The 17,268-nt window shown below is 43.4% G+C and overlaps 1 protein-coding gene and 1 long non-coding RNA gene across 3 annotated transcripts in view; one reads left to right on the top strand and one right to left on the bottom strand.

Moving 5' to 3' along the window:
• Positions 1-17,268, top strand: part of PDE10A (phosphodiesterase 10A) — a 669,061-nt gene that overhangs the window by 57,649 nt on the left and 594,144 nt on the right. The gene's annotated exons all lie outside the window — the stretch shown is intronic.
• Positions 832-1,354, bottom strand: LOC126953781 (uncharacterized). The gene is made up of 3 exons (XR_007725356.1): positions 1,286-1,354; positions 1,048-1,165; positions 832-929 (listed from the first exon to the last, which is right to left on the bottom strand). It is a non-coding gene; the product is annotated as an uncharacterized LOC126953781 (long non-coding RNA).

The following is a 17,268-nucleotide window of genomic DNA, read 5'->3' as shown; positions in this document are numbered from 1 at the left end:
AGTGGCTTCCCACGTTCCGGGCTGCGCCAGGCTGAAATGCCAGTTCCTGATCCTGCAAAGAGCCATGGTGATGCTTCCTGTGTGTCAGTGAGCCGGGAGTCTTCCCCGTAGCTCCAGCCCTCACAGCCTCGGCCCTCGTTAACATGGGCAATTAAAGTGCTCAGGATTTTTCACTTGCAGTGTTCTGAATGCAAGTAAGTTGCTTTATGAATGAATAGGAATCTGTTTCTTTCTGCCACTTGCTTCCGTGCACAGCCAGCGTTTTCATCAGCGGCCTTTGGGCAAGGCGTGCAGGGCGTGGGCTTATTGGAATATTGACAAAGGCAGACCTTGAGTATCTTGTGAAGAAAACGAAACTTAAGGAAAAAGTATGACTTGTGAAACTCGAGGCGACTCTGTGGACTGGGAACTTAGCAGGGAAACAACACATTGTTAATTTTCTTTCCTTATTTCTCTGTTTTCTTCTCTGATCCAGTTGGTCACGTCCATAGACCCAAAGAACGCACGCAGAGGAAGGAAATTCAAGTGTTTCCTTCCTGTCTGCTGGGTGGCCACCCACACCCTCTCTCTTCTCTTGGGCCACTTGTCCCTAATTTCTTTTCTTCATGAAGATCCCTGCTGGCATCCTTGGCAGCTCCATGGAGGTGAAAGGGCTCTTCCTCCTCATAACTCTCTAGGCTTCCTGGTGAACATGGAGAAGAAACCATTTTCTTCATTCATCAGTGGCTCAGGGATCTGTGAACCTCCCCACCTGCTGCTGTCACGCCTGGAGTGAAGTGTGCCTGGTCATTAGGGAGCACTCTCTTCCCACCTGCCGCCCTCACGCCTGGAGTGATGCTGCCTGGTCATTAGGGAGCACTCTCTTCCCACCTGCCGCCCTCACGCCTGGAGTGATGCTGCCTGGTCATTAGGGAGCACTCTCTTCCCACCTGCCGCCCTCACGCTTGGAGTGATGCTGCCTGGTCATTAGGGAGCACTCTCTTCCTACCTGCTGCTCTCACGCCTGGAGTGATGCTGCCTGGTCATTAGGGAGCACTCTCTTCCCACTTGCCACCCTCACGCTTGGAGTGATGCTGCCTGGTCATTAGGGAGCACTCTCTTCCTACCTGCTGCTCTCACGCCTGGAGTGATGCTGCCTGGTCATTAGGGAGCACTCTCTTCCTACCTGCTGCTCTCACGCCTGGAGTGAAGTGTGCCTGGTCATTAGGGAGCACTCTCTTCCTACCTGCTGCTCTCACGCTTGGAGTGAAGTGTGCCTGGTCATTAGGGAGCACTCTCTTCCCACTTGCCATCCTCACGCCTGGAGTGACATATGCCTGGTCTTTAGGGAGCACTCTCTTCCCACCTGGGTGACCCAGCCTGGTGCTAGGTGACGGGCAACTGCAGTGCCCATGCCATGGGCTGGGTCAGATTTTCCTGTGCGTGAAGTTGGCTGTGTTTATCCAAATCTGGTAGGAATGGATCCTTCTAAGAAAATATGCTTTCGACTTCATGATTTTCCAGTGGCACTGAAGGCCCTGCATGCAGGGGGCTGCTAGCTGGGGCATGGGACACATCCAGCCCCACACAGTGGTCACTCGGGGTCCCGTGGGCAGCCTGGCCCAACCTGAGTGGTCGTAATGTTTCTGACGGCCTTCAGAGCAATGTTGTATCATTCTGGCTCATGTACGGAATGAGTCCAGAATGCCAGGGCAAGAGAAATAATATTCCCTGCCTAGGTATCCCCTCTGCCTTTCTCAGAAACAAACAAACACATCTGAGTAAAGAAAAAGCACAACCCTATGTTCGATCCTTGCCCGTGTCCAGCCACTCCCCACACCATCATCAAATCTGACCGGCACTCGAGGACTCCTGCGTGATTTACAAGCATCTTGTTTTAGTTCTTTTGTTTTCTGTACCAACTACGTCATTCACAGTTTACTGAATGCCCCCCGCATGTGAGGCTGTGGACTGAATTCACTTCTTGTTGAATGCTATTGTGTGCCTGGCCGTGAGTTTTGTCCTCCAAACAACCTGCTGTGCAGGAGGTCTCATTTAGAGATGAGGGGTCAGAAGCTCTAAGAGGCTGATTCACTTGCCCAAGGACACACAGCTTCTGGGGGAAGAGCTCAGATGGAAAGGAAACCCGTATGGCTCTAACGTGCAGCACGGTTTAGTTCTTCATCTCATTCCAGCAAGACTGCACTGGAAACTTCTCAATCAAAGGATCCTATCTCATTCTCATTCATTTCCCTGAATACATTTTGGGGACACACAGTGGAGTCGGGCCTGAGCAATTGCTTCTTGAGAAAAAAATGCATTCTTCTCTGAGCTCCTAGAGCCCACCATAGGTCCCAGCACTCAGAAGGAGGCACTAAGTGATGTGCACTGGGTTGAGAGGGGATGTGAGGGAGTCAGAGGTGCTCCAGATGTCGGTCATCAGCAGCCAGGATGTTGGCACCACCAGGTTTCAAATATGAAGACAGCTTTGCCTTTTATTTCCTGTAGAGTGGATACTTTTCAGGAAATGTACCCCTTTTGCTCCACCATGGCCTTTTGAGAACATGCTATTTTTTCGGTCCAGATGAATAGCAAGGGTGGAGGACCAGCTCAAGTCGAGTGTGAGGGGCTGAGCAGCTCATACCCCATGGCTGGTGGTTAAACAGTGGGCGTCTGAGCACTTGCTGATCTGAGGGCTCCCTGGGATCCTGGAGTGGGTCCAGCAGGTTGTGTGGAAACCACATAGGACTGACTCTTCCCTCAGCCCCATGTGGGTTTCATGAATCCCCTTTATTCTCATTCTCTGGTCAATCTGCTCACAGTGCAAATAAGAATGAGTCTTATGCAGGGTAACTTTAAGGTCTCATCGCCAACTCCAGTGAAGACCCCTAAACAGGTACCTTTGAGGATGCCCATGTAGGACCCATGTTTTCCCCCTTTTTACCTACTTCTGAGTGTGATGAAGCTAGGGCTTTAACATACTTACTTTAAATGCATATAGTGTATACATAGTGTATATATAATTATATATAAATATAACATAAATATTAAATATGTTTAATTACATATAAATAGTACATATGAAATTATATATAAAATAATATAATTTAACATATGTATAACATATATAACATATATATCATTCTCGCCCAGGAGTGGTGGCTCACGCCTGTAATCCCATCACTTTGGGAGGCCAGGGTGGGAAGATCACTTAAGGTTAGGAGTTCGAGACCAGCCTGGCCAATATGGTGAAACCCCATCTCTACTAAAAATATGAAAAGTAGCTAGGTATTGTGGTGCACACCTGTAGTCCCAGATACTTGGGGGGCTTCGGCAGGAGAATTACTTGAACCCAAGAGGTGGAGGTTGCAGTGAGCCAAGATGGCGCCACTGCACTCCAGCCTGAGCAACAGAGCAAGACTCCTCTGTCTCAAAAACAAACAAAAAACTATATATCTATATACGTATATAGATATATATACGTATATAGATATACATACACACACACATATGTCATTCTCATGTTAATAATATTCATGAAAGAAAAATGAGAAAATACAGACATATAAGCAGAGAAAATACAAGACTTCCCCAATTCTACCCACAGACCAACACATAAAATACCTTTGTGTATATTCTTTGAACTTTCTGCATAGTAATTTACACATTTATATTATTTCCATAAATAATGTTCAGTTGTTAAAAAATTGCCTTTTAAAAATCTTACATTATTGTGATTATCTTTCCATATTAATAAAACAGTTCTATATGATCATTCTGATATATAATTGCAAATAATTTAACCAATCTGTTGTTGGCTTTTAGGCTGTTTCTAACAGCGTTGTAACTAATATCCTTATGGCTAAATCCTCATAGGCATACTTCATTATTTTCTCAGGATGAATTCCAGGTAGTTTAAGGGCTAGCATATGCTTTTTTAAAATTATACTTTATGTTCTGGGGTACATGTGCAGGACGTGCAGGTTTGTTACATAGGCCATGGTGGTTTGCTGCACCCATCAACCTGTCATCTACCTTAGGTATTTCTTCTAATGCTATCCCTCCCCTAGCCCCCACCCCCCGACAGGCCTCAGTGTGTGATGTTACCCTCCCTGTGTCCGGGTATATTCATTGTTCCACTCCCACTTATAAGTGATAACATAGCATGTGCTTTTTAATGAATCTTAATATGCTTCCATGTTTGTTTCTATAGTTAGTAAACTCCAAGCAACCCCTCTCCCACCCCACCCAAGTTTTTTACATGTGACTGCAAAATCTATAGAAATGCAACATATTTCCATTAGAAAACGAAATCCTTTTTGATGTAAAGTACATCTTCATTATAAAACAGAATTACCTTCAGTAGCTCTGAGGCTTAAAGATCTTTGCAGTGACCCGTGAAGTCATCCAAGGATAGCAGAGCCCAGCCTGTCTGACACGTCTTTGATGCTGAGCATTGGGTGGGATTGGGTGGAAAGTCTGATTTTTCTCGGGTTGGATGCTGTGCTCTAATTGCCAGTGGCTGGAAGCCTGGCTTGTTTTTCTCTTCCTGTCATCCAGTGTAGGGACACACAGGGAGAGTGTGAACATAGGGTGTGTCCAATCTAACAGCTAGGGTTTCCAAATTAACTGTAAACTCTAAGTCTTTAAAGGTCAATCGAACATTTTGTTCTTTTGTTTGACTTTTCCATTTAAAATAGAACTTTTGCCTCTGAGAATTTAGACATGGACACAAATACTATGGAAAAGTCAAAACAGGAGAGTTTTCTCAACACTAACGGACACATACATATTTAGTTCTAGATTAATGTGGCTAACAGGTGTTTGTTGCCAGGTAAGAAGGGATGGTTTACAGCTCCAAGCAAGGACGGATGACTTCTTACTAGAACTGGCTTTATCAGTGAACATCTCAGGTCCTGCCTTGGCTTGGGGCCTCACCTGCAGAAGAAATCAAAGATGGCACCATCAGCCACTGTTGCTGGTCCGTCACTCACTTCACCTTGCCAGGGTTGCTCCAGGCAGAAAACAGCTGGAAAACTGGGGTCCCAGAGAGATAAACAAGTACACTGCATATTTTCTGTTGAATAAGATTTTTTAAATTTTATTTTAAGAAAACTGAAGATTTTTATGCAATTGTAAAAAATAATACAGAGCCTCATATACCCTTCATGCAGTTCCCCCCAATGGCTGCATCTTGTATAACTACAGTCTGATATGACAATCAACATATTGGCATTGATACAATCCATCCGCCATATTCAGATTTCCCAAATGTTTCTTGCACTCATTTGTGTGTATTTAGTTCTATGTGGTTTTATCACACATGAAACATTGTTTGACCACCACTGGCATAGTCAATATACAACACAATTCTATCACTAGTCTCCATCCTGCTGACCTCAAACAGCCACAGCCAATGCTTTTATCTCCCATCATGATACACTGACAACCACTAATCTGTTTTTTAGTTCTACCTCTCAATAGTTTGCTATTTCAAGAATGTTATTAAAATGATCATACACTATGTAGTCTTTTGAGAATGGCTTTCTATACTCGGCATAATTTTCTGGAGAGTGATCCAAGTGTGTGTTTGTCGCTGAGTACTATTTAATGGTGTGGACATACCAGTTTGTTTAGCCATTCACCCATTGAAAAATATTTGGGTTATTTTCAGTGTTTTTTATTATTACAAGAAACGCTGCTATGAACACTTGTGTGCACGTTTCTGCATAAACATAAGCCTTTATTTCTCTGGCATAGCAGTCCAGGGGTGGAATTACTGGGTCTTAGGGTAAGTGCACGGTTTGTTTCATAAGAAACTATTTTCCAGAGCGGCTGTATCATTTTACATTCCCACCAGCAGTGTATAAGTGATCTAGTTTCTCTTCACCGCACCAACATTTGGTGTTATTGCTAGTGTTTTTTATTTTTTCTATTGTGACAGGTGTATAGTGATATTCATTGAGGCTTTAATCTGCATTTTCTAATGGCTGATGTTGTTAAAGGTCTTCTCATTTGCTTATTTACTATTTATCCTCTTCAACAAAGCAGCTGTTTATGTCTTTGGCCCATTTCATTTTTTCTATTAAATTTTGAGAATTCATTATAGGGTCTAGATTCAAGACCTTGGTGAATATGAGGTGTGCCAACATTTCCTCTCAGTTTGTAGCTTGCCTCTTCAATCTCTTCAGACACTTTTGCACAGCACATGCTTTTAACTTCGACATGGTGCAGCTTATCAATTTTCTCTTTAATGAGTCATGCCTTTGGTGTCCAGTCTAAGAACTGTGCCTGGCCCTGGGTCCCAAAGAGCTTCTCCTATGCTTTCTTCTAAATGTTTTCTAATGACTTTTATGTTTTACATTTAAGTTCGTGATCCATTTTGGGCTAATTTCCATATAAGGTGTGAGGATTTGGTTGAGGTCCTTTTTGCATAAGGATGCTTGGATAGGATCTTTGTTTCAGGGGAATCTTTGCCTCTCTACTACAGGATGCTGGCCCACCCCTGCCCCCACCACTAGTATTCTCTGGTGTTCGTCGTGCTATGGGAGATCTTCTATGCAACATGGAAACCATGAATTCTACCACAGAGGGAGATCTTCTGTCCCACTATGAAACTGCGAATTGTAGCACAGAGGGAGATCTTCTATGCAACATGGAGACCATGAATTGTACACGCAGAGGGAGATCTTCTATCCACATGGAAACCATGAATTGTGCCACAGAGGCAAATGTTCTGTCAAACATGGAAACCAAGAACTGTACACACAGAGAGAGATCTTCTGTCCAACAAGGAAACAACGAGTTATACCCACAGAGGGAGATCTTCTATCCAATTCAGGTGTTCCTTATGTGATAGCATACTCTGTATCTAGAACTAGCTAAAGTTTTGTGATGTCATTATTGTTACTGTTGTTGTAGAGGTGAGGTCTTGTTATGTTGCCCAGGCTGGTCTTGAACCCCAGGCCTCAAGCAATCCTCCTGCCTTTGTTTCCCAATGTGTTGGGATTACAGGCAAAAGCTGGTCTTATTCTTTCTAAAGCTGAAGTTTGAGAACTAAAAATCACTTTCAAGGGTAGAATGCATTTTATATTTTCTCTGAAAAATGAATTGGCACAAATTTCCAGTTAAATTTGTGCAATTTTCTTTAAGAAAAAACACAGTTAATTTTAAAGTAGTAATAGTTATATAGTAGGAATATAATCCCAAATTGTGTAACTGTTTCCTGAGCCTCTTCCCATGTTCATTGAGATAATTTTGTAAAAGCATCCTAACCAGCAATGGATCCTCTTGTTAAGAAGGCCCCAGTACAAACTCTCTTTATGAAGGACTCACATGCTCTGACTGTTCCGTCACCTCCCAACCACAGCCAGGAGCCTTCTCTGGCTGCCACAGAACTAAGGAGGGGGCACCACTGCAGTCCAGCCTGTCTTAGCATTGCTCAGGGCCCTGTCCCAAAATATTTGTGAGCCAATGTATCTACATATCTATGGTGCTATCAATGGCACACGTATCTGTCTAGCAGGACTTTGTCATCTGCCATGATGTGGTCACTCCTCTGAATACCTGGAATAGGCCTAGTTCTCTTTCTAGCTAGACAAGGACAGAGTTTTGTCTTAAGAAATTGTCTGTACTTTGAAAGTCTATTTCCCAGGGATAGTTATGCTTAATACTGGTCAGTAACTATGTTGATAAAAGCAAGCCCTTTGCTTCTGTAATACTTTTGTCTAACCATGTAAAAAGACACATCGTGTTTGTGACATCCTAATTAGGAGCAAAGGCCATTTTCATTTGCATTGTTCATCTCTGCTCCCATCTCACTGAGCTTTAGCAAAGCATCTTGGTTTCCTTTCTCCACCTTAGAGTGCTTTGTTAATAGTACCCGTTTCAGTGGGCTAGGGTGTTTCCCTATTTTGTTGCCTGGAAGGTGTCTACTTTGACCTACGTTAATCTCAGGGCTTGGAGGTAAAGTCATCCTCTGTGTAGACTTTGGGATTCGCTGGGATCCTTGTTTCACAATGTGGAGTCATGGAGGGGAGGGAAGCCCCAGAAGGTGGCTTAGGCTCTCTTTGCATGCAGCCCTGACAGAACCCTTTTGTTAGCAACTCATTGGACTCAACTGAAGGTTTCCAAGATTGAGGAAACATCTGCAAGCAGACCTATCTATGTATGGACAGCGCTATCTGCGGGGCACTTTTCTTTCCGACTCTGACTCACGTGTGGAGCTCATGGGAATGGTCTGGGTTACTTAAGGTTAACCTTTACATTCTCATAACCTCCCACATGCTTTTTCAGAATGCCACCCTGAGGAGTTTTACTATTATTGAAAAAGGGAGTCATTGTTTGACCAGTTGGAGACCAAACAGATTGTCCTAGTTTTCTTGAAAAAAGGAAACGAGTCACTTTCCATATGAATATCTGGACTATCAAAATATTAAACATCCCTTTGTCTACTGTTTTGCTTCTTAACTTTAAGACACGCAACCTCAGCCAAGTAGCACCAGCAAGAACCATCTGCTGTGTACCTCAGCTGTGCTTGTACCACTTTGTCTAAGAGGAGCGGACAGCAAGGGAAGGTCTGGCTTTGATGGGGTGACCCTGCTCACTCATTAGACTCTGTGTGCAGCCAAGTGGTTGGACTTGGCCACAGGAGTCCTGCTGCCTTGGGATACTCTGATGGCAATCAAGACCAGACTTACTCAATGATATGGAAATTGCATATTTTTTTCTTAATCTCAGCCTTCCCATCTCAGTTGATGGGGATCCCATGCTTTTTGTTGCACATCCCAAAAATATTGAGGTTGTCTTTGACTCCTTTCTCTCACATGCAATATCTGATCTATTCAGAAAATCCGACTGGCCCAGTAATCTTCAAGATACATCTAGAATCCTCTCACATCTCATGATTTCCACGTCTGCCTAGCCTGATTTATCCCACCGACGTCATGCACCCAGCTTGCTCCTCTCAACTGGCCCCTCAGCTTCTACCCTGCAGTCTAATCCCAGCAGTGGCAGGAGCAATCCATTCATGACATTAGTTGGATTTCACTCCTCAGCTCAGAGCTCATCAGTGCTCCCTGTTTCTCTCAAAGGGAAAACCAGTCTCTTTCAAGGGCCCACAAGGCCCTACGTGGTGTAGCCCAGCCCTTCTGCGCCCACTTCCTGCAATTCTCCCCTGGGCTCACTGTGATGGCAGCGGGTTTCCATGCTCATACTGGAATGCACCAAGCCCTATCTCATCACAGGCCATTGCACAGGATCTCCCTTTGCTTGGAACAGCCTCTTTCCAGGTATCACTGCCTCACCCTTTTGATCTGTACCCAAATGCTACCCTTCTTCATGAGCTTAGCTGGCCCAGCCCGTGTAAATGTCAGCCTGTATCCCCAGCACTCCTGATCCTTCTTCTCCTGTTCTTTTATCCATCACATGTATCATCTTCTAACACACCCAATGATTATAAAATTTAGGATGTTATTGTTTATTATCTGGCCTTACTGCCTCTAGAAAGTAAATTCCACAAGGGTGGGGATCATTGTCATTTTTGTTCCCTGATATCGCTGCCTATGTATTTGACAAATATTTGCTGAATAAATAAACCACCACCTCCAACAAGAACAGGTTGTTTTCTCTGTACCCTTCAAACTGGCCATCTAAGATGCACATTCCTGCAAAGTGAAGTTTGTTTCTGTGCAGTCTACCGGCAGCTGAAACCTAGTGACCCTGGCTTTGAACTCCCAGTTATTGGAGATAATCCAGAGCACAGTCAGGGGTATGGCTGGCACTGGGGAAATTCGTAATCCCGTGCTGCTTTGGTACACAGACCTGAAGGTCAGTAGGTGGGTTATTCAGCCCTTCCATCCCTCAACAAGCTCCCCCTATTTCCAGGGCCTGGGTGCACATCAGGAGGATGAGTCAAGACCTTTGGAGCCATGACAAAATGAGTCTTTAGAGTATTTTCACATTTTTGTGAACACTTAAGATTCCTTCCTCCAAGCAAATTTTGGAGGAGATCACACTGAGATCGGAGAGGGTGCTGTTTGTGTCATAAGAATGAATTTATTTAACTACTATTTATTATCTACTGTGGTCCAGGAATGTATAATGGAGATACAGTGGTAGAAGATAAAATCCCTAACCCATGGAATATAGTCTAGTGTGTTATTCAGAGTGAAGCAAGTAAATGAATGAACAAATAATAGCATTTCAGGAAAAAAATAGAAAGATCGAGGTAGAAAGATACAAGGGAGGTATGGGCACAGGAAAAGCAGTGAAAACATCACAATTTTCTTATTAATTTCAAAATAGAAGAGTTAAGTATGGCTCATTGCTGACTTTTATATTTGTCCTGAAATGTATAGTAAGCAGGTATGTGTGTGTGTGTGCGTGTGTATGTATGTGTAAGCCCAGTCTTAGAAGAGAAGCATCTTGATTGTCACTCAAAGTATTTATGCCACAGTATAAGACCAAAGGTCTCATTCTTAAAGATAACTGGATCATTTTACTACAGCCTATTTCTTTCTCCGGATTAACAAAGTACTACTCATGTAGAAGATGATCGGCTAAAATTTTTGAAAGGAGTAAGGGCAAGAACTCCTGAGTGAAGGTAGTTCACTAAACGCTAAATGTATGTCCTTGATCATGGTTTGTAGTTTTGATCAGGGGTCTGTAAAGGACCAGCAGAAATTTTTTAGTAATTATGGACCATACAGTTTCTATTGTAAATACTCAACTCTGCCATTATATAGCAAAAGCAACCACAGAAATATGTATCCAAAAAAAATTTGTAACCAGCTAAGTGTGGCTGCATTTAAATACAACTTTCTTTATAAAACGGGTAGAAAGGAAACAGTAGTTTGCTGACTAGAGTATAGTAGTGATTTAGGGTGACTAGAATATGTCTAACAATATGAAATGGCATAAGCCATACCCCCCAAATAAAATCAGAGACTCTAAGGCATATGAAGGGTGGGCACCAGGGAGCTATCCTCTTTACCAGAATGCACCTGAAAATTATCAAGAAGGGCACGTTCTGCTTCCATCTGACTTCTACTGGAACTTTGAATTTGCTTTCATGTGCACAATAAAGTTCAGAGAAAGTTGGGAAGATCAGAATAAAGAGCAAATAAATAATTATAGCTCTTAAAACAGGACTGCAAAAGATAAGTTAGAACGGTTTGCTTGGGTTGGCAAACTGCAGACAGCAGTCCCATCCAGGCCGCAGCCTACTTCTGCACAGGCCACAAGCTCAGAATGTTTTTTATATGCTCCAAGGGCTGTGAATAAAAAAAGAAAGGGAAGGAAGAAGAGGAGGAAGAACAAGAACAAGAAGGAGGATACAGCAGAGACTTTAGGTGCCATGTAAAGCTTAAACGTTTCACTACTTGGCCTTAACAGAAAAAGTTTGTTGACTCCAGGCTAGAGAGTGGAAAGATTGGGCAGATAGGAGAAACGTGGTCTGTGGAATACCAAGATCTTGCTATTAACTAAGCCACAAGGTTATCCCCTAGATGGAGGTGGGCCTGGGGCAGCTCAGCCATGAGTACATATGCACATGGCATGTAGTGCCTGCATGCCCAGTCCCCATGTGGTAGGCCCAGTGAGGCCACACAGAGTGCCCTGCCCCAAGAGACAGTGCATACATTCCTATTTTTGATGGGTAGACATCATATTTGTAATGGGAAATGGTGACGGGACAAGGACCTGATGATGATCCACTTGCTATCTCGGAAGAATTCCGTGAAGGCATGAAACTGGCTTGGCTTGTTGACGAAGCCAAAAGGAAGAGAAAGATTTAATCATTACATGGGTAAGTGTGGAAGATTCAGGACCTATTTTATCTTCTCTATATTTATTCAGAATAGAATCAGCTTTTACACCCTGACAATATACTGAGTCTGTGGGTGCAAAGCCCTCCCCAGAAAAATGTGATTTGCATTTATGCTTTTGCCATTTGGTGAGAGCAGATTTCCCATCATCTGCCATTAAAAACCGTCTTCTGTAGCTCATCACCAGGTTGCAAACGCATCCGCAAAGACAATCTGAAAGTTTTTGTCATTCGCTAGTAGTATTAACTTCCCAGGGGTCCACACTGACACCCCTAAGAGGAAGAGGGCTTCGCCTGCTCCTGCTCCAGAGATGAAACGTGTGCAGGAGAAATAAGGTGGGCATTTTTCTTGGAAATGTGTTTCTAATATCTGAAAACATAGCCAAATTGGTTTCAAGAACGTCAACGAATGTGCTTTATGTGCTACTATGGGCACATACACAAAACAGCAATATCAAAATCTACTTTTAAAAGGCAACAACTTAAGTACAAAAATCAGTTTGTCATTCAAGGAATTCTGTGAAAATAGTTGTAAATCTCAGTTGAACTACTGGCTGCTTAAATAATTATTGTCTGGAAAGAAGGATTTCCGGCACAATTTTACAATCATTTAAGTACCCATAGCATTAAATCTCAATTCAATATAAATCAAATGGTGGTTTACTGTATATTCTGGTTTGAAAATAAGGCAAGTAGAATGTTAACTTTCTTTAAAGTCTGAAAACATGTGTTATATTTACATTGCCCATATTTTCAAACACTGTTGATAATTTCAGAATACACTCTAGAGAGGGAGGGCACATATGAAAACTCATTGTACTTTCCACTCAATTTTGCTGTGAACCTGACTCTTAAAAAATAAAGTCTATTAAAACAAAACAAAACAAAACAAAAATACATCCATGTTTGCTGTAACCTTCTAGATAATTCTATACATGACTAGGCCATTGTGGTTAAAAAATTCCTGCAGTTTTTAAACGAGATATCACATTTACTCTCTATATTTTTTATATCACCCTGGAATTGTTGAGTTACAGAATTATTTTCCCTTCTGGAATATTAAGGGACTTGATTTTAGTGGACGTCCCGTGTTTATCAACCATTTGTGGGAGATAAGACAGGGCGGCAGTGGCTGGAACCACAGGGCAGCAGGAGGAACAGGGGGTCTGGGCCCTGCACTCAGGGCCTCAGCAAGAAAAAAGGGAATCAGAGGCGATCCAGCGTCTCCGGCTCAGAGACCCCGTGAGGGGCTCTGGGATGCAGAAGAGGAGGTGGCGGCTAAGCTGGGCCTGCAGGATGAGGTGATTGTGACGCAGGGAGCATTGGGGAAAGCCCGGCCTGGGGTGCTCCTCGGGTCCGGACTCACCACTGCCCAGCCTCCAGCGGGCTCCGCCGCACAAAGCACCTGGCTGCCATTTTTTCTTCTTTTACTTTTACTTTATTCAGTTAATGTCCTCTTTTGACTGTTTTAGGAAGCTCGATAGCATACTGATCTGCCCTGGTAGAAGCCAACGTCTTTTCCCTAAATTTGCCCTGCTTCTGACTTAGAAGTAAAGTACCCATTTCGGCACCCCTGAGGAGTGGGGCATTTGCGGGGTGCCTGGAGTGCACAATTTTCCCGCCACTTTATCTCCCTGATTCTTTCCCCTGCAGGATCCCAACCTTGTCCAGCTTAGCTCCCATGTGTCCTGGATGATGGAGGTGATGTGCGCCCTCTAGTCCGGGGTAGAGTCCTAACTGCTCTAAGTCAGCTGTGGCCATGCTCTTGGTGCAGTGAATGCAGTGTGGGCCTGTGATTCAGCCCTGGCCTCGGAGCAGGACGAGATGTCCGCTGGGAGCACCTAGGGAAGGGTCTTCTTTAAAATGCAAGGGGATTCAGGAGCAGTGAACCTCCCTCTTGCTCCCTGGGTCTGCGTGTGGGAGGGAGTGAGTTTGGAGCTGGCAACGACTGCTCCCTGTTGCCAGGGTGGAAGGAAATCCAAAGGAATTTCGGAAAAGCTGACCTGGAGCGCTGACATTTTTGAGCTGCTGAGGTAACCAATCCTGGAACTACCCAACCCCAACAGGTCTTAGGAGAAACACGGAATTCCAGCGATTTAAGCCACTTTTCATTGGGTATTCTGCTGCCTCCAGCACAGAAAACCCCATTGGCATGGGGCCTGGATGAGGGAGAGCGCGCTAGGTATGGTGGAGTGGGAGGTGGTCCATGGTGGGTCAACAGAGGGCGTGGTGTTTAATTTGCTCTAATGACAATAAGGGTGGCCCTTATCCCACAGAGCAAGTGTGACCACCACATAAAAGAGACAGAATTGTTGGTCATTGCTGAAGACCAAAAGGAATCTGTTTTTTTGTTTTGTTTTATTTCTTTTTACCGTCTTTTGACCCAGAGCCATGCAGCAGCACAATCAATCAATAAATGAAATAAATGAAAGTTTAGTATGCGTGTGGAGCTGGCTCCAAGCGGGAGAAGACGGCAAAGGAGAGGAGCGGTGCCATTTTCTTTGCTCCTTTGTCATTAGGTCTTGTCATTTGTCATGCTGTGTTGTGCCATAAGACACAGCAGCCATAACGGCTGACCTTATTGCCATCTCATAAATGACCTTCATTTATGATATGACAAACTCACTGAAATATTGGCAGAAGAAAACTGAAATGGGCAAATCTTCCTGCATTTTGGGAATCACTTGGTTTGGGAAAGGAAGAACTGCTCTAGGATGGTCCGGTCCTGAATCTGAGTTCTTATTGACCCAGTTATAGCAGAGAAGAATGTGTGGCATCGAACTTGGAATCAGGTCATGAAGTTTCATGATGCTGACAGACATTTTACCTTTTGGTACTGGCAGGTTTTGCAGAAATATGTTTGGATCAACAGATTGCGAATTAGGAACTGGCATCAGTTCTGACAATTGCTGACAACATTTTAAAAGAATATTTAAAATGGAATCATTACACACTCTGAAATTAATGTTCCCATAGCAATGTTAACACGGCCACCTTGTGCCAACGCAATTACTCATTGATTGCTGTTGCTTACATCTAAATTTAAAGTGCAGTATCTAGACCTAATGACATGGTTGAAGTTAGTATTTTGAGGAATACCTCCATATCAAAGTTTCTTTTCTGGTGGATTCATAACACTTTAGACTCAGACTTTGGTTGTCTCAGAAGCATAACCAAAAGGAAGTAAAAGCAATAATCATTAAAAATGCCAAAGTTGGTCCTACATTTGAAGCCCGGAGTTGAAATATCCTGAGTGATGTGTCAGAAAAAGCAGCAAGTAAAGAAGCCTCGAGGTGTGCACATACATGGCCATGATTTTGTAGCCATTCTCTTGGCTCTTTGGAAAGAAAAAGCATAGGAACCTGGATCAAGGTCAAATGACACAGCATTGTGTGGTTCTGATTTTGTGTGCAATGCCCAGGGGTGCTCACAGAGTCCACTGGGTCTTTACCAGCTCATCTGGTCACTGGAAACAGAGAGCAAGGAAGACAGTAATGGAGAGACCCAGCTCCACTCCCAGGAGAGGAGGAACCTACCCCTTCCCCTGTCTGGTTGTGTTACTGCTTCTCTGGTGCAGAGAGACCATGGACTGCATTGTGGCATGTGACAGCAAGTGTAACAGCCACCTCCTCCACACACACTGTTGCCCTCCGTGATCTGTAACTGTTCATTGTAGCATTTGTGTGGAGTATGTGGTCTGTATAGGTTTTAATATTTTATTTTAATTTTTGGTCTTAAGTTCAAATTACTTCTGTTCAATGTTTTAAAAATAGTTACAATTTGAGGAAGGGGACGCTGTCACAGCCTTCAGTTGCCTTGTTCCCCAGCATCAGCCTTGAACTTGTCTAATCTCATATTTGGACAGGGCCTATGAGCCAGATTATCATACTTCTAGTTGTACACAAGCAGTTTGATGACGCATTTTCCATTCATGAAAGAACATTGGTTTTGAACACACTCTAATTGCACGTTTGCAAGTTAGAGCTCCATGCATGCTATTTGTTGGAAGCCCCCTTTGGGTTAATTACAAAGTGCCTAAATGCTATTTGATGATTTTGGAAGTGAAATGTGCATGGGACAGTGTTTCTGTGTCTTGACACCAGCGGAATAGCATCCCATCTTCTAAATTTCACTTTTGCTCTAGGAACATCCTGTACCATATCTGCCATTCAAACAGACCAGTTGTGAGAGTAATTGGGAGAGAATATGGGACCAGAATCCCCTTTCCAACTTTAAGTTTCTGGTCTTAAACATACTTTAAGATACCCCACACTTCTGTGACTACCTCTTCCGCACATCTTTGCCCATGTGTGACACCTTCATTTATGAGATGACAAACTCACTGAAATATAGACAGAAGGAAACTGAAACGGGCAAATCTTCCTGCATTTTGGCAATCACTTGGTTTCGGAGAGGAAGAACTGCCCAAGGATGGTTCACGTAGCTCATCCACTTTTTCTAGAGTGACTCGTTCTGTCTGAATTGGTGACAACATCCCTGGACATTCTTATTTTTCCCTCCCCTTGACATCTTCATACAGCTGTTTCATGTTTCCCCCAAGTGGTTGTGTCTTTGTTTGGGCATCTGTTCTGTGGCTGGGAAAAGTCTCCATGGGATAATGTGAGGGACAACTTGGTGGGTATCCATAAACCTTGTGAAGAGGAATTATGTCATCACAGGCGAACCCCTGGAATTATGTTTAAGAAATGTGCTCGTAACTCCCAATGAAGCTACACTTTGGTACGTTAACCCTGTAAGTCTTGGAGGGCAACTTTAAGTTGTGGGTGTGCCCAAAAGGAAATGTCCGTGTGTCTTCTAAGTTAGCTTAGCTCATTGGTGACATCATAAGATCACCATCACCTAGGCAATGGAACGTGTTGCTATGGGAACTGCAAAGCTGTATGATAACACAGCTTCAAAATGTTGACAGTTGGAAAGGTTCCCTTTTTACCGTACTGCAAGCCAAAGGAGGTGTATATGTAGGGGTGGCTGTTTTGATTAAAATATTAGTATTTAAAGTTTGTTAAGATAAACTATTTGGAGACAAATAATTTGTGACACTTAAGATATTTAGAATATTGAATTTTTTGGAAAAACATTACCCTTTAGCTGCATTCAAGAAATCCTTATGCCCTGGAACTTGTGCAGGCCGCATGAAGTCAGAGTTGTTAGGAGAAAAAGATAAAATCTTTTTGCAATCAAACTGTAAGAACCATAGATTTACTGGATGGCTTGTCTCCCACATGTGTGACCTTGACTTTGTGGCACTGATGATTGGTTTATGCACGTCTTTGCTGTAATTCTTTTAGCCATCATTGCCCGTCTCCTGAGAACTCCTGGTTTCACCCCACAGGCCACTGAATCATGAGAGTCCCCTTTTATGAAACCGTGACCCAAGCCACATGCCATGTCCCCCCATGTGTGTTTCCATGTTCATACATACATAGATGTGTGTGTGTGAAGTC

Source organism: Macaca thibetana, chromosome 4 (genome assembly GCF_024542745.1).
Source record: "Macaca thibetana thibetana isolate TM-01 chromosome 4, ASM2454274v1, whole genome shotgun sequence".
Lineage (NCBI taxonomy): Eukaryota > Metazoa > Chordata > Mammalia > Primates > Cercopithecidae > Macaca > Macaca thibetana.
This window is presented reverse-complemented; position numbering and strand designations above follow the sequence as displayed.